General features: G+C 34.4%; 1 non-coding gene across 1 annotated transcript; it reads left to right on the top strand.

Annotated features, from left to right (window-relative positions):
- On the top strand, positions 522-595 carry TRNAV-CAC. The gene has a single exon. It is a non-coding gene; the product is annotated as a tRNA-Val (tRNA).

Here is a 25780-nt window from a genome sequence, read left to right as displayed (position 1 = left end):
TATTATTATATCATAATCTTAATGTAAATATAATATATTTTTATCATGTTAATCATTACGACAAGTTTTTCCCAGCACATGTAGAATATTAGAATGTAATTTTTCCAGTCTTCCAAACTATTCGGTAATCAAGCACTACCACATTCATGTCGAAAGAATCCAAGCAACTCGCTACTGCAACAAATAAAGATGGAAGTACCACGTGCATTGATCCACCCTTATTCTTTTCAACAATTTATGTCACCATTATCCCACCACCACTTAGAAGGGACTCTTTCTTTCTTCAACAAACTCTGATTATGGGTTTATATATGATGACAAATATTTATTGAGTTAAAAGTCTAAATTGGTGTAATGTGTGTGTTAAGTGATGGAGGCTCATTATTTTCTTCTTAGTCCAAAGTCATATTGTTTTAACAATTTCAAAGTTTCAATCCGTCACATGGTAATGAGCAACAAATTAGAACCTATGAGCTAAAAAAGAGAGTTTCCAATGCTCATAGTTAGAACAAAGAAATGTGGTCTGGGTGGTGTAGTTGGTTATCACGCTAGTCTCACACACTAGAGAACCCCGGTTCGAACCTGGGCTCAGACATTATTTTAAAAAAAGTAAAATGGCTTAATAATAAGGAGGACATTATTCTAAAAGTTTTTTTTCACAACTGTAAGTTACTGCAGTCAGTAAATTGAGGTGCAAAAGACAGCAGGTACTAGGTTTGCAAGGAGAATTTCGAAAACTCTGAAGCCAATCATCTGCAACAAAAGAATGATAATCCAAGGCCTAAAACAACGTCCCAACCACCTAGCATTGCTACCCAGCCTACAATCCATGGCTCCAATAATAAGATAAGTCCTAGAAACCAAATGTTCAGAAGTCCAACAAGCCCAAAAAACCAAAAAAAAAAACAGCAAGCTCCTCAAACCATGTAAAGAATAATGAAACCATACAAGGCCCATACAACCCAGCTCTCTTCTAAGCCAACCCAAATGCCCATAACAAACAACAAATCAGTCCCCAATCTAGTGATAACCCCACCCAGACCACTCAAAATGTAACCCATAGTTCTGATCATGGACTCCTTCCAGACCCACCTGATCCATACTCTATTGATTCAGAAATTATGGTGGAAGCAGCTCTCCAATTTGAAGCAGAGATGATGGAAACGGCGGATGAGATGCTACTGGAGGCAGTAAGTTTTTGGTGCCTTCCTTATAACTGTTAATTATGATTGTGTTTTCATGGAACTATAGAGGTGCTGCGAGTCAGGCATTTTCTCGCTCTCTCAATGAATTTATACGTATTTACAAACCTGATATAGTCATCTTATATGAGACTAGATACAGTGATGAACAAGCAAGAAGGGCTATTAATAGATTTGGTTTTGACTATAGTGTTATAGAAGAGGCTAATGGGTTTAGCGGGGGAGAATTTGGGTGCTATGGAAAGATCTAAATATTCTCATCACAGTTTTAAAATCTCATACACAATTTATTCATATGGAGGTGACCTTCCCCAATAAGAGGAGTTGGATCCTCACTACTATCTATTCGAGCCCTCAAGAGACAAATAGAAGAACTTTATGGCCAAAACTGAAAAGACTATCTAATGGGGAGAACAAAGAGTGGATGATGGTGGGGGGACTTCAATGAAATTGCTTGTCCGATGGAGAAAAAAGGAGGTGGTAGAACAGATGTCAGAGCTTGTCAGAGGTTTAAGGAATCGATGAATGCTTGCTCATTAATTGATCTGGGGTATGTAGGAACCAGATTTACTTGGAGGGGGCCATTGTGGGATGGAAGAGAAAGGGTGTTTAAGCGGCTGGATAGAACCTTAGCTAATGTCGATTGGAGAATGAGATTTGGTGAGGCTAGAGTTGATGTGCTAACACGTACCAACTCTGACCACCACCCGCTTCTTATTACTCTTGAACCTCAAAACTAGAAAGGTAGAGATAGACCTTTCAGATTCGAAGTAATGTGAAAGTTGCACCCTGAGTATAAGGAGTTTGTAAGACAGAAATGGGATAAAGGAGCTAACCTCAACCAAGCCCTTTTAATGTTCATGAATGAACTAAAGCAGTGGAACAAAGATATTTTCGGGCATGTGGGACGGCAGAAGAGAAAACTCCTTAACAGACTAGGAGAAATACAGAGAGCCCAAAAACACTCAAAAAATACATATCTTGAGAAACTTGAAAAGCAACTCAACGATGAGCTGGAGGAGCTGCTTGATAGAGAAGAAGCCCTCTGGTTGCAAAATTTTCGAGAGAAATGGATAGTTGAGGGTGATCGGAACACAAGATACTATCATACAAAAATAATCATAAGGAGAAGAAAGAATAGAGTTTTGAAGCTGAGAAATGGAGAAGGAGAATGGATGGAGGACCCTGAGACCTTGGCCAGCTTTGTAGTTATGTTTTTTATGAAGAGAAAATTGTGTGTCGGTAAAGAATTTCACTAATAAAATCTCGTTGCAAGTATAGTTCTAAACCAACAAACAATTCCTCAATCAAAAATTTTGTTTGTTACAAGTACAAACCCCAATAAAAAATAAACCGAAGTATTTAAACCTCGAGTCGTCTCTCAAGGAATTGCAGGGAAGTGTTCTTGTTATTGGCTATGAAGTGAATATTTTGGGGTGTTGATAAGAGGCATGAAAGGTAAATGACAAGAAAGTAAAAGAAACTCAAATGATAAAAGGTCTTGGCAAGGGTTGATGGTTAAGGATCTATATCCTTGTTACTAACCACAACATGATAATTGCAAGGATTAATCCCATTAAGTCATCCTCTAACAAGTAAAGGAAAGTCAAATGAGCTACACCAATCCTAATCCATAAGTCCTAACTTTCTCAATAATTAATTTAGGGAAAGCTAAAGTCAATGGACACCAATTATCAAGACTTGGACATTAGCAACTCAATTTCACCTAAGTTACCATCCCAAGTCAAGAACACAAAAATTTACTCTAACATCCTTCTAAGCATTTTGTCAAACACTTGGAAGGTACAAAAGAAAAATAAAACAAGATTGCAAGAAATATAAATCTACAACTACTAATTGCAAGGAATTAACAACAACAACTCAAATCAACAATAAAGGAAATCAAACATAAATTGCATTAAAAGAAAAATAGAAGGAACAAGAGTGCATCAACAACAAGGTAAACAATTACAAGAAGTAAAATATTAAACTAGAGAAGCAAAGGTAGAAGAACAAGAAATTAGAGAGGAAAAGTAAATCAAAGCATGAATGAAACCAAGATCTAAGAAATTCTAATCTATATCTAACCTAATTCTAGAGAGAAGAAAGGGCTTCTCTCTCTAGAAACTAACTAAAGCATGATGAAAACTCAACTATGTGCTTCCCCCCTTGACTCATCTTGATTTCTGCATGTAATAGACTCAGAAACTGAGTTGGATTTGGGCCTGGGAAGTCCAGAAATCGCCCCAGCGTTTTCACTTTAATGAAGTCACGTGCTGCGCGTCACGCGTACGCGTGAGTCAAGCGTACGCGTCGATGAGATATTCGAGCCACGCGTACGAGTCATGTACGCGTACGTGTCGCCATGCGACTTCAAATTCACGCGTATGCGCCAACACTTTGCGCCAATTCCAGAATCATGCATCCATGCGTGCGCGCAAGCCACACGTGCGCGTCGATGCCAAATCTCCAAATCCTTGATTTTCCATGAATTCTCCACTTTGTATGCTTTTCTCTTCACTCCTTTGATCCATTCCTAGCCTTTTCAACCTGAATTCACTTAGCAAACACATCAAGGAATCTAGTGGAATCAAAGGTGAATTAAAATTAGCAATTAAGGGCCTAAAAAGCATGTTTTCACACTTAAGCACAAATTAGGAGAAAATCATGAAACTATGCTATTTTATTGAATAAATGTGAGAAAAGGTGATAAAATCTCCCTAAATTAAGTATAAGATAAACCCTAAAATGGGGTTTATCAGTTTTATAAGAGATTGTACAAAGAGGAAGTTATTGTTACACAACCACTCTCTATGCATAACTCCTACCCTCCTCTACAAGAAGACATAAAGAATAACATGGATTCACTGCCCACCCATGAAGAGATCAAAAGAGCCTACTTCAATATTGGTTCTTTGAAAGCGCCGGGAGCAGACGGATTCCCAACAACTTTCTACAAAGATCAGTGGGATTGCGTGAAAATGAATATATTCAACCAGGTGGAGATGTGTTGGAAAGAACCTGAGTTAATCAAGAACCTCAATAGCTCCTTAATTACTCTTATCCCGAAGGTCCTAACCAGTGAATTTATATCCCAGTTTCAACCAATCTCCTTATGTAATGTAAGTTATAAGGGGATCTCCAAGATTATTGTGGAAAGGATTAAACTTGCGCTCATAGATAGAATAGCCCCTCAGCAATCAAGTTTTGTTCTGAAAAGGAAGATACTGGACAATATTCTAATTGCGAAGGAGCTAACCCATATTATGAAAAAGTGTAAAGGAAAAAAGGGGTTCATGGCTATCAATTTTGATTTTGAGAAAGCCTACGACAAGGTTCGATGGTCTTTTTTGAAGTCATGCCTTCAAGAGTTAAACCTCCCGGACAAGTTGGTGGATATTACGATGGAATGTGTTACATCAATATCCTACAACCTCCTCTGGAATGGGGAAAAAACTGAAGAATTTGTACCCACAAGGGGTCTCCAACAGGGAGATCCAATCTCCCCCCATTTGTTTGTTATCGTTATGGACAAGCTATCACAGTTGATTGAAGAATATGTATCTGAAGAAAAGTGGGTTCCTATAACAGCGGAGAAAAAAGGACTAGTTATCTCTCACATACTCTTCGTAGATGACCTCCTTCTCTTTGCGGAGGCGAACACTGAACAGATTTTTACTGTTTTGAAAATCATGAACAAATTCTGTGATGCGTCAGGGCTGAAGGTTAGTAATGCAAAAACTGGTATGATCTTCTCAGCCAATGTAAGGAATGAGGTCAGGAGGGAAATAAAAAATATATGCCATTTTCAAGAAAATCAATACTTGGAAAAGTACCTTGGTGCAATGATCTCTAATCATCACAAAGGAAAATAGAAATTTAAGCATGTTTTGCTAAGGGTTCAGGGAAAGCTAAAAGGATGGAAAAGTCAGTGCCTCTCCTTAGTTGGGAGAACAACACTAGCCAAAGCGGTTCTAAACCCCTTAACGAATTATGAGATGCAGCACTCAATTTTACCTAAAGGTATCTGTAATGAATTAGAGAAAGCACAGAGAAAATTTATTTGGGGGAGTTGCCAACAGCAAAGGCGCATGCATCATGTTGCTTGGAAAACCCTATGTTTACCAAAGGCGCAAGGTGGGCTTGGATTTAAGAAGCTGCAGGAAATGAATATCGCCTTTATGATGAAGGTTCTTTGGCACCTAATGGTAGAGTCAGGGCGCTGTGGGTAAGAATAATTACACATAGTAATGAAGGCACAAAAAACGGCTTAATAGAGATAAAGAAGAGTGGAAATTTCTCTCAAACCTGAAAAGACTTGATGAGGATTTGGCCCTTAATGAGAGACAATTGTAGTTGGATTGGGGATGGGGAGAGGACTTTCTTCTGGAAGGATTCCAGGATTGCTAAATCAAAAAATCTTATTAATGAAACTATTAATCAGGTTCCGAAGGAGCTAGAAATGGCCAAAGTTAAGGATTAAGTGAATGCGAGAGGAGAGTGGAACATGGAGATCATGGAGCCATTTCTTAAAGATAGCACCATAGAACAAATAAAGTTGCTAAATGATGCGTGAGCATCTTTCCTACCTTTTCCTAAGAAATTTGCATTTAATTTGTAGAGTTTAATAAAGAATTAATTATCTTTTAGCCACTATGGATGCTACTTTGAGTCGTATACAATTCTATTTATTTTAGGTAGCATTTGGCTGGATTTGATGGAGTTTCTGCAAAAAAAGAGAAGAAGGCGAATATTGCTGTCAACTCTGACCTCTCTGCACTCAAACCTGAATAAATCGAGTTACAAAGGTCCAATAGATGTGATTTCAGTAGCATTGGAAAGCTAACTTCTAGAGCTTTCCAACGATATATAATAGTCCATACTTCTTTTCCATCAACTCTGCCAAGGCTGCGCCTAACTTGAGATTTCTCAAGTTAGGCGTGGATCCAGTGAAACCAAGTGGTCCCCACGTTACAAGGCGCGGATTATTTAATTAATTCTGATTTAAATTTAAATTTTATTTTTAAAATAGGAAAAGATATTATTTTAATTTTAGAAATTAGATTTTAAATTAATTAGGATTAAATATAAAAGAGAAAAGAAATTTCTCTTCTAGGGATTATTCCATTCCATCTCATTCCAAATTCTCAGTTAAGAGAATCCTAGTTTCCACTCTGAACCATGAGCAACTAAACATCCACTGTTAAGGTTAGGAGCTCTGTCTATTTGTATGGATTGATTCTATTATTTTTCTATTTTAATTCATGTACTGATTTATAATTTAAGAATTATTTTCGTTCTTTATCTTATGAATTTGGGTGGAACGGAAGTATGACCCTCTTTCTAATTGAGTTCTTATATAACTTGGAAAAGCTCTTTACTTGAACAACAGTTTGAAAACAATTTCTCCTAAATTCTAATTATCTGGATTTAACGGGATATGTGACATATAATCCTCTTATATTTGGATAATTAGGATTTCTGTGGCATATAAACTAGAATTGAATTTCACCCTCTAATTGGAATCAATTAACCAAGGAATTGGCGGTTGATGAGAATTAGAGGAGACTAGAAAAGTCTAAGGAATTAGGGTCTAGTCACATAGAGTTTGCCATGAATTAAATCTTGCATGATTAAAATAGTTAGCAAGAAAAGTCAATCCGGAAAATAGATAATTCTGAAGCCTTAACTGTTTCTCCATATATTGTTCACAACTAATTTATTGCTTGCTTGTTTAATTCTCTAATTCACTGTTTAATGCGTTTGAACTTTTAAACATTATTTTCTACTTGTCTAACTAAGTAAATTAATCAACCATTGTTGCTTAGTCCATCAATCCTCGTGGGATCGACCCTCACTCACTTGAGGTATTACTTGGTACGACCCGATACACTTGCCAGTTAGTTTGTGTGTTGTAAATTTCGCACTAAATTTTTGGCGCCGTTGCCGGGGATTGATTGTGATTGACAACTGCTCATTGTTTGATTGCTTAGATTAGATAAATTTACTTTTAATTAATTTTATTTTAGTATTATTAATTCTTATTTTTCATTTATTTTTTTTTTCTTTTCGTTTTGTTTTCTTCTTAATTTTTTTCTTCTTTTCCGTTCTTCATCCCCCTCCCCTGTTTCGTTTTCTGTTTCTTTTCTTTTATTAGTTAGTTTTAAATAAAAAAATAATAATAAAAAAATAATTAAAAAAATCATAAATAAATAAATAAATTAGTACTAATATTTTTTTCTTAATTTTTCTTTGTTTAATTTTTGAATTTTTTAGTTGACCTCTTTTTATTTATTTTTGAATTCTTCTTTTATTTTTATTATTTTTTATTTTATTTTTTTTCAAAAAAAAATTATGTTCTTTCTTCTTTACTTTCCTGTTTACCACATGGTGCGTTTAATTCTTTTTGGTGTTTTATGCTAAGAAAAAATAATGGAGAGAGATTACATGGGTTACTACTCACACCCAATGAGTGATTCTCATTATTGTGGATGGGGGAACTACCCGAATTTTGGTTGCCAAAGTCAAAACCAAAGAAACTTCAGGGCTCCATGTTCCAACTATCAAGAGCCACTATCTCCCTATTCATACCAAGAACCACCACCTCCTTATTTATATCAAGAACCACTATCTCCATATACATACCAAGAACCATCCTCTTTCTACCCATAGCAAGTGCCACCATCTCACTATTCATACCAAGAACCATCCTCTTTTTACTCTTATCAAGATATCATCATCTCCTTCTTATTCATATCAAGAGCCACCATCTCCTTATTCATATCAAGAACCATCAGATCTTAAGATTCTCATGTAAGAATTCATACATGATATAAAGACGAGTGTCAAAAATGTAGAGAAATATGTGCAGTTGATTATCAAGTTCCAGGAAGAGGAACAAGCAAATTCCTTCCCAAGAGATATAATGCAAGATCTTATAGAAGAAAGTGAGAAAATCAATCAAAAGAGTTCATACTCCAGTGAATTAGAGAACTTTCCACCCTCACACATGGAAGAAGAGGAAGATGCAAAAACAAAGGAGGAAGATGTACCAACAAAGAAGGAAGATGCACAAACAAAGGAGGTTGTAAAGGATGAAAACAATTATAGGAATCTACACTCCAATGAAGCAGAGAGTGGCATAGAGGGTGAGTTTATTGAACCACCAATTCAAGAAGTTCTTGATGAAGGGTACACTCTAACCATCATACAACACCCAAATTTTAAAATCAAAGAAGTGAAGACAACCAAGGAAAGCACTAAAAAGGAGATTGTGACCAAGAAACAGAAGAAAATATCCATAAAAAAGAGAATGTCAGAAAAAAACAATCCAACCTCTACACCAACAAGCAAGGTGAATCAAGCTAATCACAATAAAAGAAAACTTGTTAGGAGAAATTTATATCAGGGGGCACTAATTTTCACCTCTCCCCCCTTGGAGATATTTCTTTTAACCAACTGGAAGAAGAGGAAGAAAATTCAACAATCAAGTGTCAAGCTAGTGACATTAAAGAAGCGCTTGTTGGAAGGCAACCCAACTACTAATATCCTTGGTTTTGCAGTTGCTTTGGTTTTAATTTTATAGTTATTTTGATTTTAGCATTATAGTTATTTTAGTTTTGGTTTTAAATTACTTTATCTAATTTTTTTTAGAATTTTTTTTATTTTACATGTGTTTTGGTCATGCAGAATGATTAGAACAGGAACAGGAGCAATTAAGAAGAATTTTTGACACTCTGTTTTCAGATTTTCTTTGCTTGAGGACAAGCAAACTTTTAAGTTTGGTGTTGTCGCTTCGCTTTTGGCCTTTTCTGTTTATTTTAATAGCACCAAAGGGAGATGAATGTTCTTCATGGAGGAATGAGATGGTCATCAGCATAACTGAGGTGGTTGAGTTCCTTTCATTTTATTTCTCTTCCGTTCTTATTTGTTGTCTTCTGTTTTCTGTTGCTTTGATTGCCTGCATGATCTTTAGTACTTTCAGTTCTTAGATTGAGATTCATTCAGTTATTTGATTTTAGTAAAAAAAAAAAAAAAATTGTCTCGTGTATTGCTCACTGAGCTTAAATTCAAAAGAAAAAGAAGTGATGTATTGCATGAGAAATTGAGTTTATATTTAAGAGTAGTCTTATTTACTTAAATGTGGTAGTATTATTTGTGATTCTGAATGCATGATATGAACAGTGCATAGTTGAATTTGAATCAAGGGATGTTGGTGCATAAGGAATAGGAATTTAGAGAACTATTATGAATTTTCTGAATTAAACAAAAGCTTAATCCTTAAAGCAAAAGAAACAGCAAAAGAAAAATAAAAGCAAGGTCCAAGGCTCTGAGCATCAATGACTAAGGAGGTCAGACATGATTAAAAACTCAAAGAGTTGTTTCCTTAGTCATATGCTTGTGGTGTTCTTGTGTCAAGTAATCTTTGAGACAGAATATTTAGAGTCGAGGCCAAATGTATTTAGCAGAGTATGCCCAAGGCTTTGAGCACCACTGTCTGGGAATAACTGAAAGAAAAATCAGAACTTAAAGGGAGTTCCCCAGTTAAGTGCTTGTGGTGTTTTGTGTCAGTAAAGCTTGAGACAAAACATTTAAACTCACGGCTAGGCTCAAGGTGCAAAGCACCAAAGAAAAGAGAATTAAAGGTAATTTGTTGTGTTCAAGGCTTAAACTGAAGTATAAAGATCAGAGAATTCATAATATAATCCGGATTCTAATTCTGAATGACAGTGACATTCCTCTGATTCAAAGGAGAGTGAGATGCCAAAACTGTTCAGAATTACAATGAATAAACCCCACTTTAAGAATAGACATGAGCATAACTAAACTCTCACCTCTCATGCAAATTCACATCTTAATCATGTACTAATTTTGGTTGCTTGAGGACAAGCAACAATTCAAGTTTGGTGTTGTGATGCGTGAGCATCTTTCCTACCTTTTCCTAGTGAATTTGCATTTAATTTGTAGAGTTTAATCAAGAATTAATTATCTTTTAGCCACTATGGATGCTACTTTAAGTCGTGTACAATTCTGTTTATTTTAGGTAGCATTTGGCCGGATTTGATGGAGTTTCTGCAGAAAAATAGAAGAAGGCGAATAATGCTGTCAACCCTAACCTCTCTGCACTCAAACCTGAATAAATTGAGCTACAGAGGTCCAATGGACGTGATTCCAGTGGTGTTGAAAAGCTAACTTCCAGAGCTTTCCAACGATATATAATAGTTCATTCTTCTCTTCTATCAACTCTGCCAAGGCTGCACCTAACTTGAGATTTCTCAAGTTAGGCGTGGATCCAGTGAAGCCAAGTGGTCCCCACATTACAAGGCACGGATTATTTAATTAATTCTGATTTAAATTTAAATTTTATTTTTAAAATAAGAAAAGATATTATTTTACTTTTAAAAATTAGATTTTAAATTAATTAGGATTAGATATAAAAGAGAAAAGAAACTTCTCTTCTAGGGATTATTCCATTCCATCTCATTCCAAATTCTCAATTAAGAGAATCCTAGTTTCTACTCTAAACCATGGGCAACTAAACCTCCACTGTTAAGGTTAGGAGCTTTGTCTATTTGTATGGATGATTCTATTATTTTTCTATTTTAATTCATGTACTGATTTATAATTTAAGAATTATTTTCGTTCTTTATCTTATGAATTTGGGTGGAACGGAAGTATGACTCTCTTTCTAATTGAGTTCTTGTATAACTTGGAAAAGCTCTTTACTTGAACAACAGCTTGAAAATAATTTCTCCTAAATTCTAATTATCTGGATTTAACGGGATACGTGACATATAATACTCTTATATTTGGATAATTAGGATTTTTGTAGCATATAAACTAGAATTGAATTTCACCCTCTAATTGGAATCAATTAACCAAGGAATTGGCGGTTGATGAGAATTAGAGGAGACTAGAAAAGTCTAAGGAATTAGGGTCTAGTCACATAGAGTTTGCCATGAATTAAATCTTGCATGATTAAAATAGTTAGCAAGAAAAGTCAATCCGAAAAATAGATAACTCTGAAGCCTTAACTGTTTCTCCATATATTATTCACAACTAATTTATTGCTTGCTTGTTTAATTCTCGAATTCACTGTTTAATGCATTTGAACCTTCAAACACTATTTTCTGCTTGTCTAACTAAGTAAATTAATCAACCATTGTTGCTTAGTCCATCAATCCTCGTGGGATCAACCCTCACTCACCTGAGGTATTACTTGGTACGACCCGGTGCATTTGTCGGTTAGTTTGTGGGTTATAAATTTTGCACCACTAAACCCACCCCAGATGCATAACGGAAGGGACATAATGAGTTGGAATCATACGACATAAAATTTTTACAGTAGCATCAGCATACAAAATTTTAACCAAACATAACACAGAAGTAAACAAAGTTTGGCAGTCAATATGGCATTGGAAAGGATCAGAAAGAGTCTATACATTTACCTGAAAATTGTCTCATGGAAGATTGCTAACTGCAAAGAGGAAGGCCAAAATGATGAACACAACGCCCTTCTACCACAAGTGCTCCCAATTGGAAGAAACCATCCTCCATGCCCTGAGGGATTGTCCACAAGCTGCTACAGTTTGGGGTAAGTTAATTCAGTCCAGCATTGTTATGAGATTCATGACCACAACTCTTGAAGAGTGGATAAAGCTAAACCTATCACAAGAAATGGGGAGAAACAATCAGTTTGAATGGAGAGATGTTTTTATGGTAAGATGCTGGTGGTTATGGGGGTGGAGGAACATGGAAGTGCATAATCCTAGCTATAACAGACCAATTAATGCTATTCAGATTATTACAGAAAGCATAACTAATTTTAAGAAAGCCTTTGAGAAGACTTACCTCTTTGCAGAGCCCAAAACACCCAAAAAATATATTTCAATTTGGCAGTCACCTCCAGCTAGTTGGGTTAAGTTGAACACTAATGGATCTGCTCACCATCAAAATAAGAAAAGTAGATGTGGAAGTTGACTGTGGACCAGCAATGGAGAATGGGTTGGAGGCTTCATGGCATGTCTAGGTGACTATTCTCCAGTAGAGCCAGAGCTCTGGGGTGTAATCCATGGGTTACGCATGGTCGCAGATTTGGGAATGAGGAGACTAGAGGTTGATGTTGATTCAATAGAAATTGTGGACATAATCAACAATTGTATCCACAATGATGAACACCACAGTGAGGCGGTAATGGAGGTTGCTAATTTTAGGAGGAGATCGTGGGAATTAGTCTTCAAATATATCATTAGAGAAGCTAATCGGTTGGCTGATTGGTTGGCAAAAGAAGCCATAAGGAAGAAATGTGTTTTCAGATTTTTAGACTCTCTACCTAAAGAACTCACTTTGATGTACTTTGATGATGTACAAGAGAAGATTCTGACTATTGTTAATGTCCTGCAACCCCCTTTTAATTTTGTCCTTTTGTTTTTCTTTTTTTGGGCTTAGACCCCTTCAATCACCCAAAAAAAAAAAAGAACAATTTGACATTATATTATTCAATTTAAATTATACTCCTTATAAATTTTTCAACTAACTAATGAGTAATAATTTTTTTTGTATTATATGCAAACATAGCCTTGTATTTTGCCTCCATGCTACTTCTACTCACTTTAGTTTGTTTGTTGCTCTTCCAAGATATAGGGTTGTTCCCAAGATATACACAGAATCCAGAGATAGACTTTCTATCCTCCAAATCCCCTCCCCAATCTGCAACTGCAAACGAGAAAATTCGAAGATCAGCGGCTTTCGTGAACACAATCCCATGATCCAACGTACCTTGCAAGTATCTGAGGATTCTTTTTACACTTTTCCAATGTAGCAAAGTTGGACCGTGCACAAATTGGGACACATGATTAACAGCAAATGTGATATCAGGCTTTGTCATAGTGAGATACTGCAGTGCACCCACTATAGACCTATATTGTGTTGGATTTTTAAACGGTTCTGAATCATTGGAGAAGAGTTTGACATCTGTAGCCATTGGTGTAGGTAATGGTTTAGAATTATGCATTTCTGCCTTTAGAAGCAACTCCCTTGTGTATATGGCTTGAGAGTGCATCATGTCACCATGAGGGAGATAAGTTGCCTCTAAGCCTAAGTAGTTCCAAGATCCAAGATCTTTCAGTGAAAAAATTCTGTTCAATTGAGATATCAATAGTTCAATTTCTTTTGAATTATTGTCTGTTACAATAATGTCATCCACATATACTAATAAATAGATTATATGAGACTGATTATGTTTGATGAATAATGAAATGTCTGATTTTGTATTCTTAAAACCAAATTGGAACAATGTGTCTTCTAATGTCTTGAATCAAGCTCCGCTCTAGGAGCTTGTTTCAAGCCATAGATTGCTTTATTTAGTTTGTAAACTAAATGACTATTGGTACTAACATATCCTTGTGGTTGGGCCATAAAAATATTCTCTTCTAATCTGCCATTCAAAAAATATTATCAAAGTTAAATTGTCTTAATGGCCAGCCTAAGAAAATTGCAATAGTTAGAATGACTCTCACTGTGATTGGTCTAGTAACTAGGGAATAGATTTGCTCGTAGTCTATCCCCTCCTTTTGATGAAAATCTTTACCTAGTAGTATCTCCCTATTTTGATTCTTTTTTATAGCAAAGACTCATTTGCTTCCTATAATGGTTGAGTTTTATGGTGGTTCAGTGAGAATCCAGATTTGACACTGCTGTGATATTTGTATCTTTGCATCCATTGCTTTTTTTCAATGTGAACAGTTAAGGGCTTGATTGACAATAGTTAAAGTATGGTGTATAAGGTCAGTGGTTTGTGTGACAAATGCCTTAGGTTTATGGATGTCTGCTTTTGATCTGGTGATCATAGAATGAGTATTTAAAGGTGTAATGGGAGGTAAATTTGTCTCAGGGTCAGTAATAAAAATGGGTGTGGGATGGTGTGATGGAGTTTGAGTTGGTAAGGGTCGAGGGGCAGGCTAAGCAAGAGTAGTGGAAGGATCAGGTAATGCCAATATAAGAGGAGAAGTTGGAAAACAAGGTGGCTGTGTAGAGAGTGAAAGTGATAAAGGATGATCAATCACAACTTTAATCAATTCTGCAATATCTGCAACAGTCTTTACAGTAGATTGGATTGAGGAATCACAACATAGATTGATAAGGAAACAAATTCTCAATAAAAGTTACATGTCTTGCAAGATATATTTTACCATTCTTATTCATACATTTGTAACCTTTGTGGGTAGAATCATATCCAAAAAAGAGGCATAAGTCAAACTTATAATCAAATTTATGTCTATTATAAGATTTTAAATAAGGAAAGTAAGCACATCCAAAAAATTTTAAGAAGGCAAAGTCTGATTTATGATGAATAGAATTTCATAAGGACTCTTATTGTCTAAAACCTGTGTAGGCAATCTATTTATGATATAGACAGAGGTAATAAATGCATCTTTTCAAAATTGGAAGGAAAGAGATATAGAAACAAGAAGGGACAGCCCCATTTCTGTGATATGTTTGTGTTTCCTTTCCACATTTTTTTGTTGGTGATGTGTGTAAGGACACGATTGTTTATGGTGAATGCCCTAAGTGTTAAAAAAATTAAATGTTGTAGATAAAAATCCACCTCCTTTATCAGTTTGTAAAGCCTTAATCTGGTGTCCTGTCTGTTTTTTCATAAGTCTTTTATAGTTTTGAAAAGCTAGTAATAATTGAGATTTATAATCAAGCAAGAAGATAATTGTAAATTTAGAAAAACCATCAACAAAGCATGCATAGTATCTAAATCCATTTCTGGAATTAACCAGGACAGGTCCCCAAAGATCAGCAAAAACACATTCTAATGGTTGATGATATGTAGTTTGAGTTTCATTAAAGTGAAGTCTATGGATTTTAGCCAATGGACAAATTTCACATATATATTGTAAAGATGATCCAGAATTAGAGATAGGAATAAAATACTGATTCATTACTATATGAATTGTTTTCATTTCACAGTGGCCAAGTCTTTTATGCCACAAGATTGTATTATTACTATTCTAATTACAGGAACTGTTAAAAGCACGAAAATTAGGGGGATTGGTTTCTTGATTGCTAATCTTATCTGACTTACATTGTATTGAAATAGAAGGATGATTATTACTAAAAAGTTTATGAGAATAGGTAGAGTTGTAAGACAAAGCAGATTTCTCAGAAGCATGCCTAGGAACTCTGAGATTGTGAAAGGAATAGATCCCATTCCTAGCTATGCCCTGTAGGAGAAAATCCCTAGTAGCCTGATCACGAATAAAGCAGAAATCAGGCCAGAATTAAAAAAAGACACCATTATCAGCTGCAAATCTGGAGTAAATTTTGAAAAATTTGAGATACATGGAATAAATTTTGTAATTGAAAAGTAACATTAGCATATGGATCATGCAAAATTGAAGAACCATAGTTTTGAATGGCAATACCTGACCCATTACCTACATACACTTGATCGGATGCTCGTAGTGGAAGTTAGCAAATTGGACGGATCGGGGGTCAAGTGATGGTTCGCACCCGAATCTGCAAGCCAGGCAGTATCACATATAGAGGAAGAAGAGCCTGTGAGATATTCAGTTGGTTGATGGAAACTTGAACGGGGTGGTGGAGGTTAAGCATTAAGGTAGGGAGGCTGAGAAGATGAGGTACGGTTTCCAGAATTAGGGTTGAAAGACTGATCAAACCTATGATAGCAGTTCCATACCACATGACCCATCCTTCCACACAGTTGACACCGCATTCTTGTGTTATTGTTGTTGTATCCAAATCTACCTTCTCCTCTACTATTTCTACCTCCACGTCCTCTTCTAAAAACATTACCCCTGTTGGGATCAAAATTCTGAGAAAGGTTTTGCACATAATGGGCTACAGGCATGCCAGAGGTTGGTTTCTTGAAGCGTTCAAGCATTTTTTCATGGGAAAGCAAAAATGCTTCAACCTCTACAATCCTAAAAGACCCTCTCTTTGCTGTTACGAAAAAAATATACATTGTATATTTTTCAGAAAGACCCTCAATAATAGCCTGAAGATAATCATCTTCTGGCACTTCATATCCCATAGCAAATAGAGCGTCAACAATTCTTCTAATTTTGGACAAGTAATCAGCAGCGGAACCTATTTTCTTGCACGATTTCAATTGGCTCTTGAGACTTTGAACACGAGCAGCGGAGGTTGCCTGAAAGTAATCATCAATCTCCGCCCATACTTCAAAAAATCTTAAGATGTGAATCACTTTGTTCTTGAAGCAATTAGTCATGAAAGCAACGAGCCGTGTTGTGAGGGTTCTATCTCTCTGGCGCCAGGTTTTGTATTCTTTGGATTCTGTTACCATTTTATTGGTAGCATCAGTTGTAAACTGTTCAGGAATCTTGGAGGGGTCAAGATGACTTTCAAGACCAAAACTTTTAATAGTGAGAATTGCAAGGTACCTCCATGTAGTTTAGTTTTTTAGCAATTGGGGAGAATGTCTTCTTTGTTGAATCAGAAAGGATGATTTTCATTGTGGAGTTGAAATTAAGCAATAGGCTCTTGATACCATAAAAGATTTAGAGAATATAAGAAAGAACAGTAAGCTCAGCTCTATGAGAAAGAGCAGTGATATGTTTGAATGGAAAAGAAAAATTAAAACAGAGACAAAGACTTGTAATGAGAGTAATCAAGCATAATTTCATTTCAAAATTACACACACTTACTAAGTCAAATTTGCTATATATATATATATGGCTAGTGACTATTGAAACTCAAGACTTATCAAGAAAGACAATAGTGACTAATCAAGAAAGACAGCAATGTGCAGTTTACATACTGCTATTGTACACTATTACCCCTTATCCTTAATAGTTGGAATGGCTCAAAAATGGAAATGCTATGCCTATGCATACCAAAGAAGACAGTAGAGGTGGTAGGGCAGCTCTTCAAACAAGCAGAGTTAGTAGAGTAGAATGAAAAAAGCATTGCATGCCAATGGAAACAGCTTCAATGGGAAGAATCAAGAAAGGAACTAGAAGAGGAAGTGTTGAAATTTAAAGGGCAAGCTCCATCCTATAAAACTGACCTCACAACATCAATTAAAGTTAAGAAAAACAGAGTGATACAAGAGTATCATCTCAAAATACTTGAACTGAAATTTTTTTCCTTCAATTTGTGCTTCATTTAATATTTTTTTTTTGTTATGGCTATCTAATGTCATCTTTCTGTATTTGAGAAAAAAACTTATGATTGTGAGTTGAAAATATGAAAAGTCATGAGCGAAAAGGTAAGAGAGATGCATGAAAAAGCCAAAAAAAATGTTTCTATGTAATTTAGTTTTGTTGAACTAAGGTTTAGTTCTCCTTGCCAAGTTGGGATAGCACTTGGTGGTAGTTAAGCTTGGGTATAAGATTAGAATTTAATACTAGATGAATTAAGTTTGTAATTCATTGGTATTTGTGTATGTAATTTGATTGATTATAGTGAAAATTTCACCATAATTGTGGTGAAGATTGATCTGGATGTAGATTTCATGGCACTTGAAAGATACATGATGGTCTCATTCTCTTGTTCCTCTCTTTGTTTCTTTCTAGTTTTAGAAATAAAATGAAAAAATCTCCTGCATAATTAACTTCCACAAAAAAACAGAACAAAAAAAATTCACCTCTGATTTCAATTTGATTCAACCTCCTGTTAGGAAATTATTTAATTTCCTAACTTATTTTTTGGCAATACATATATTAATTATAATCACAAATTATGCTATTTCAAATTAAATGACTTATATAATGATGATCTCATTTATTGTTATAAATGCTAATTGAATAAGTCATTATTACTTTTAATTTGGAATTAAATGAGAATAAAATCAGATATTATCTTTTGTTCTTTAGATAATTATCTTTTGGATTTTAGATATATTATCTTTTAGACTTTAGATACTATTTTATTTGGGCTTAAGGGTTTAATGGGTGTCATGCTCAAATATAAATAAGTCTTCAGGGTTTCGGTCCCAATATATCAAAGCCGCCTTTATTGCTCTTTCCTCATTAAAAGAGTTGCAGTTCAGCCGCCTAGGAATACAGAAGGCTTTGGTTGAGGAAGATCGAAAGAACCATAAGATTCAAATTCTTCCATCAAATTCTAACTTTTATGAATAAAGGTATGCTTCTGATTATGTTATATTTTTTGGTGATTCAATATAAATGATCTGAGTTATTGAAATAAATTTATTCCAACAAGTGGTATTAGAACCATGTATAATTTAATCATCGAAAATATTCAGTTTTATCGTGTGTGTGTTAATGTATATGTATTTAGTATTGTTCCACATATACAACGTAACATATTGCCGTTTTGGTTGCTTTTGAATATATATGTATATATATACTGTCCATCATTCATATATATCATTATTTGGTTATACTTTGAGGATATATATGGTTATACCTTGAGGCACGTATATGTTTTATGAGACGGTCTGCCTTTTATTTAGTTTGGCAAAAAATAAATAAATAAATAAATAAATTTATATAATAAGCAGTAAATTGATTTATTTTAAAATATTGTAAAGTATTGCTAAACTTTGATCTTTACGTATCTAATTATGTGTGCTATTAATTTAGTACAAAATTAATTGATTATACTTTTAGGATATAAGGATTAATATGTATATGTCACTTATGCGAATATTAATCGATCCAAAAAAAAGAGATTTATATTTAGCCAAATTATGTGTACATATTAATAATATTTAAATAATAAAAAAAATATTATTTAATTGTTACATAAAGAAACTAGTAACAATTTGAATTAGTATACCCATCTATTTTATAAAGATTTGGTTTTGAAATAAATTAATTGAACATTATGCTGTGAAAGTAGCCCCTTTTATGAAAATTGATTCATTTAAAACATTAGGAATATGGTGATATGTAATTCATGCAAATATTGGTCGGCCCAAAGGAAGGCATATATTTGGCCGAATTACATACACATATTGATGGTAAATAAATATTTGGGTAACTGATTAAGAATGAAGTAATACTTATTATTTATGCGAACAATAATCGGCCCAAAGGAAGTTTATTGTTTGGCCAAATAATAAGCATTGCACACCTTTGTTTATTTTCTATTAATTATGCGGTCAATAATCGGCCCAAAGGAAGGTTATTGTTTGGCCAATTAATAGAAAATATATGCGGTAATAAATAGGTTGCGAAGTTTAAGTTTCCATATGCGCATTAAGTCGGTCCAAAGAAAGGCTTAATGTGTGACAGAAATTTTGACAATATTTGATTACTGCAATGAGAGTGTCACCTACAGTTAATTTTTCTATCCAAAGATTGAAAATTAATGTTGTTCTAGATATCTCAATATGGATTTTTTTCTCATTATTTAACCAATGTTTACTGCATGTTTATTTGTTAATCCAGAAACTATGGCTTTAGCTACCAATGTTTCTGCACAAATTAGCAGTATTCCTATGCTGAATGGTTCAAACTTTAAAGTTTGGAAGGATACCGTGGAGATTGTCCTCGGTTGTATGGATCTAGATATAGCTCTTCGAGAGGAGAAACCCACTTCCACTCCGAAAAATCTCAATGAGGTTAAAATAGAGAAGTGGGAGAGATCCAATCGAATGAGCATTATGATCATGAAACGCCCAATTTCTGAGACGTTTTGGGACTCAATTACTGAGGATAAAGATGCCAAAAAGTTCCTAAAGGATGTTGAAAAATTCTTTACTAAGAATGAAAAGGTAGAGGCAAGTAATCTTTTGAGCAAACTTGTCTCCATAAGGTACAAAGGTAAAGGGAACATTAGGGAGTACATTATGAAAATGTCTCATCTTGTTTCAAATTTGAAAGCACTAAAGTTAGAGTTGTCTGAAGATTTACTCGTACATTTCATTTTGATTTCCCTCCTTGCACACTTTGGGCAATTCAAAGTGAGTTATAACACTTTGAAGGACACTTGGTCCTTAAATGAACTTATATCTCACTATGTGCAAGAAGAAGAGAGGCTACATCAAGATAAGACTGAAAGTGCTCACATGGCTTCATCTTCTCAGTATAAAAGAAAGCGTGATACTACTGCGGATGTGCCTTCTCAGCAAAAAAAATGCTAAGAAACAGGATCAAGTTTCAACCTGTTTCTTCTGTAAGAAGGTGGGACGCATGAAGAAGGATTGTACCAAATATGTCACATAGCGTGTAAAAAAAGGGGTATAATTCTTACTTTCATTTGTTCTGAGGCTAGTTTAAGTTATGCACCTGTTGATACTTGGTGGGTAGATTCTACTACTACTACTCATGTAAGTATTACTATGCAGAGTTGCATGTGGAGCCGACTGCCAAGTGATGCTAAAAGATACATCTATGTGGCAGATGGCAATATAGTTGCAGTCAAAGCTATAGGAACCTTTAGATTATGTTCGACGAGTGGATTTTACTTGGATTTATTAGAGACATTTTATGTACCGTCATTTAGACGAAATTTGATTTTTGTTTCTCGTTTGGACAAATCGGGTTATTTTTGTTCATTCGAAAATAATAAAGTCAGTCTCTTTTATAATTCGAATAATATTTGCTCTGGTCATTTGGTGGATAATCTATATAGGATTGACTTAAATTTCTATAATAATGAAATACTGCAAACGGGTACAAAACAAAAACTAAATGAGAATTCGGCATCATTATGGCACAAACGCCTAGGTCACATCTCTAAACAGAGAATTCAGAGGCTCGTGTCGGATGGAATTCTTGGACTCCTAAATTTGGCGGACTTTAAAGTCTGCATTGAGTGCATAAAGGGAAAAAGGACAAACGAAAGGAAATTAGGTGCCGAGAGAGCTAAAGATGTCTTAGAATTGATACATACCGATATATGTGGCCCATTCCCTACTATCTCTTGGAATGGACAACGGTACTTTATTACGTTCATAGATGATTACTCTCATTACGGGTATCTATATTTAATTCATGAAAAGTTCCAAGTCTCGGATGTTTTCAAGTCTTTCAAAGCTGTCAAATCTGATCGTGGTGGTAAATACTACGGAAGATATGACGGTTCAGGTGAGCAACATCCCAGGCCTTTTTCTCTTTTTCCTAAAGGAGTGTGGTATTGTTCCGCAATACACCATGCTAGGCAAACCTAGCATGAATGGTATTACAGAGCGAAAGAACCGAACTATTAAAGACATGGTGAGAAGTATGATTAGTCATTCTTCCTTGCCTGAATCACTATGGGGAGAAGCCTTAAAGACCGCAGTGTACATCCTTAATAGGGTGCCAAGCAAAGCAGTTAACAAAACCCCATATGAAATTTGGATTGGGAAAAGGCCCAATATAAAGCATTTGCATATTTGGGGGTGTCCACCTGAGGCGCGACCTTATAGGCCGCATGAAAGAAAATTGGACTCAAGGACAAATAGTTGCTACTTTGTTGGTTACCCTGAGCGTTCACGGGGGTACAAGTTTTACAATCCTGCATCAATGTCTATTTTTTGAAACGAAAAATGCGATATTTCTTGAGGATGTTGAGTTTGGGGGGAAGGAAATATTAGGAATGTTGCTTTTGATGAGGATTCTATAACTGACAATGATTAGGTCTTTGTGCCTATTACTGTTCAAGATACCGTTATAGTACAAGAGCACAATGAGAATTCTACTGTAGATCCAATTACGGTACAAAAGAATAATGAGAATATCGTTGTTGCTCAAGATACTGTTACAGTACAGGCAAAATAATGAGAATCCTCCTCAACCCTAACCCATATAGCAAGCTCAACAACTTCAAGAAGTACCATTAATGAGATCCAACAGAAAAAAGGAGAAAATCCATCTATGATCTCAAACAAGCTTCCCATCAATGGTATCACAAGTTTCATCAAGTCATTACCTCATACGGTTTTGAGGTGAATATCATAGATGAGTATGTATATCGCAAGTTCAGTGGGAGTAAATACTTTTTTTTAGTCTTATATGTTGATGACATTCTACTTGCCAGTAATGATATAGGCTTGTTGCATGAAACTAAGAAATTTCTATCGAACAAATTCGAAATGAAAGATCTTGGTGATGCCTCTTTTATATTAGAAATCGAGATACTAAGAGATCGTTCTCAAGGTATTCTTGGATTATCACAAAAGAACTATATCGAAAAGATTTTAAGTAGACATGACATGGAAAGTTATAGACCAAAGGACACACCCGTAGCTAAAGGAGACAAGTTCAGTCTCAAGCAATGCCCTAAAAATGATCTTGAGAGGACAGTAATGCATGATAAACCTTATGCATCAACACTAGGGAATTTAATATATGCACAAGTCTGCACACATCCCGATATATCATTTATAGTGGGAGTATTGGGTAGATATTTGAGCAATCTGGACATGGATCATTGGATAGCTGTTAAACGCGTAATGCGTTATTTAAAGAGAACAAATGATTGTATGCTTATTTATCGGAGATAAGAAAATTTGGAGATCATTAGGTACTCTGATTCCGATTTCATGGCATATGGTTGCGAAACTTTGTCACTGAGCTTCATATAGTAGATGACATTGAAAGGCCATTAGAGATATTTTGTAACAATAAGTCAACAATACTATTACTCCAATAACAATAAGAGCTTGACAAAATCGAAGCATACAGACATCAAGTTCTTAGTTGTCAAGGAGAAAGTTTAAGAAAAACAAATTTCCATTGGACATATAGGAACAGAGTATATGCTAGTAGACACATTAACCAAGGAATTGATCCCTACAGTCTTTCATGAGCACACTGCTCGGATGGGTGTGAATATTTGTGGTGCCTTGATTTAGTGGGAGCTTATTTTATGCTATACGTCCTATGGCAGATATTGAATTATTTTTCTGCAGAATTAAGTTGATAGTTTATTTCATGTTATATGAAATGTTTATTTTGCAATATTTGTATTGTGTTTGATCTCAATAAAGTTTTAAAGTTGGACCAGCTGGAAATAGACATGCATGAGATCACTTGGCATGTAATTTCCATATTACTCATCCAAATTTGATCTATGTCGTTAAGTATATTAGGATGGTGATTGTCGTGGTTTAGTCACGGCATTTAATGTGATAAAAGCTGCGGTAGTTCCATATCTAATGTATAAGACGGACCAGATTGTTAAAGTAATGAGAGAAATAGCATTCAGATGCGTGCATAAAGTTTATAAGATGTGATTATGTCAAGAAAGAATATATATATAGCCCAAGTGGGAGATTGTTAGGAAATTATTTAATTTCCTAACTTATTTGTGGGCAATACATATATTAATTATAATCACAAATTATGCTATTTCAAATTAAATGACTTATATAATAATAATCTCATTTATTGTTATAAATGCTAATTGAATAAGTCATTATTACTTTTGATTTGGAATTAAATGAGAATAAAACAAGATATTATCTTTTGTTCTTTAGATAATTATCTTTTGGATTTTAGATATATTATCTTTTGGACTTTAGATACTATTTTATTTGGGCTTAGGGGTTTAATGGGTGCCATGCTCAAATATAAATAGGCCTTCAGGGTTTCGGTCTCCAATATACCAAAGCCGCCTTTGTTGCTTTTTCCCCATCAAAAGAGTTGCAGTTCAGCCGCCTAGGAATACAGAAGGCTTTGGTTGAGGAAGATCGAAAGAATTACAAGATCCAAATTCTTCCATCAAATTCTAACTTTTATGAGTAAAGATACGCTTCCGATTATGTTATATTTTTGGTGATTTAATATGAATGATCTGGGTTATTGAAATTAATTTATTCCAACACCTCCTTCTTAAGTTCTAGCAGTTACATAAAAAAGATTCCTTTTCATATAGAAACAAAGACTCTGTTCATCACTTCTTTCTTTCTTTATATGAAATAAAAAATAAAATGTGAATTTTGCAGCTGCTTTGATGCCATTGAACATATTGGTTCTGCTGTAAACTATAGATAGTCCTAACTCCTTATTATGTAAGTTTGAACCAAACCAATATAGAATTGTTATAACATAACTTCTCTGTTTTAGTTTCTAATTCAAAGTTAGTTAGTTCTCTTAGGTGCAAATCTCATAATTTATTTCTTTGAATTTAACCTGTGAAACAGAATTGTTCTTCGTTAAACTTCTTAATTTTTTTTTTTCTTTTTATGGTTAAATATGTTGAATGCTGTGATTTCTTGATATTTTAGGATAAATGTGGGTTGAATAAAGATTTCATAATTTATACTGTGCTGCTTCAATATTTCAAAATGTTATTCACTAGTCTAATTTATCCATGATAATGGTGCTTTAATTTGCTTTACAAAGATGAGGATGCATCTAAATGCTGGCTGGTTATGCATCTAAATGCCTTACAAATATATTACGTTGATTTTCAAGTATATAAAAAGTATAATCAATTTTTAGTTGACATGAAATTTTCTAATAAAGATTATTTATAACATATAAACTTCTAATCCAATAGTTGATTGTTTTGAAAAGTTATACGAACAAAAGATTATTTCCCAAAATAATATTTAATTAGATCGATATTATTTTCATTTGATACTAACCCTTATATTTACACACACGAAACTCTCAAACTTGAAAATTTACTGCTTTAAAAACAATAACAAATGTTTTTGGAATAGTAGTCAGCAAAACAATCCTAATCTATAAATTCTAGTAGTTAGTGTTTGAATTGCACTCAACTATACTTGGAGTAAATTGAAAGCATACAAAAGGCAAAACTAAAGTCAACCTGTCCCAATTTCATCTGATTTGGAAGATAATGAGAGACGAGTTACCCCTCTTAACTTTATGTATGAATTCATTACCTGTTAAATTACCCTATGATAAGAAGAGGAGAATTTAAAAAGATGGGAATCAGAAGATGGTCCTAAAGGCTAAAGCCTAGTCGAAATACAGGTCTCCAAAACTATTTGAACTTTATGCATGCAATAATCATCTGATTGATTTGAAGGTGAGAGAACGTGTAAAAGAAATATATATATAAATGACAACTCTGGATTTGTAGGGTTTTGCTTTAATTTGGGGTTCCATGCATGATGCATCATTAATTTGTAGCAACATTTATCGAATCTTTGCTTTAAAAGGCAATGCTCAGGTTCAGGGAATACAATCTTTGAGGCTTTCTTTTCTGCTTGTAAAGCATTATCCATATATATCAACTCACGGGATGTCATCCATCATATAATAAAGCTGTCGACCAAATAAAGTTTAATAAAATTTGAGTTACTGCACTTTGATCATTGAATTAGTTTAATGGGGAATATTTAGGCTGAATTTTTAATGATTTTATCTTATAAGATTAGGAGTTTAAATTATAAAAAACTCTTAAAAAAAGGATCATATCAATTATTATTTCCCTATCTAATATTTTGTTAATCAAAAGAAAAAAGTTTATTTCAGTTTGTTATAGTATGTCAATTACTTGGAATATATACCAGTAAACATGTTACTTAAATGGGTAATTTTTTTTAATATTAAAAAAACTTTGATGTAATATTCAATTGTTGAATTTTGTGGTGTTGTTTAGAATTATGAGAGCGGAACAAAGACAAGGCGCCTATATTTTAAAATATACAATATGTG

Source organism: Arachis ipaensis, chromosome B07 (assembly GCF_000816755.2).
Source record: "Arachis ipaensis cultivar K30076 chromosome B07, Araip1.1, whole genome shotgun sequence".
In the NCBI taxonomy this organism is placed as follows: domain Eukaryota; kingdom Viridiplantae; phylum Streptophyta; class Magnoliopsida; order Fabales; family Fabaceae; genus Arachis; species Arachis ipaensis.
This window is presented reverse-complemented; position numbering and strand designations above follow the sequence as displayed.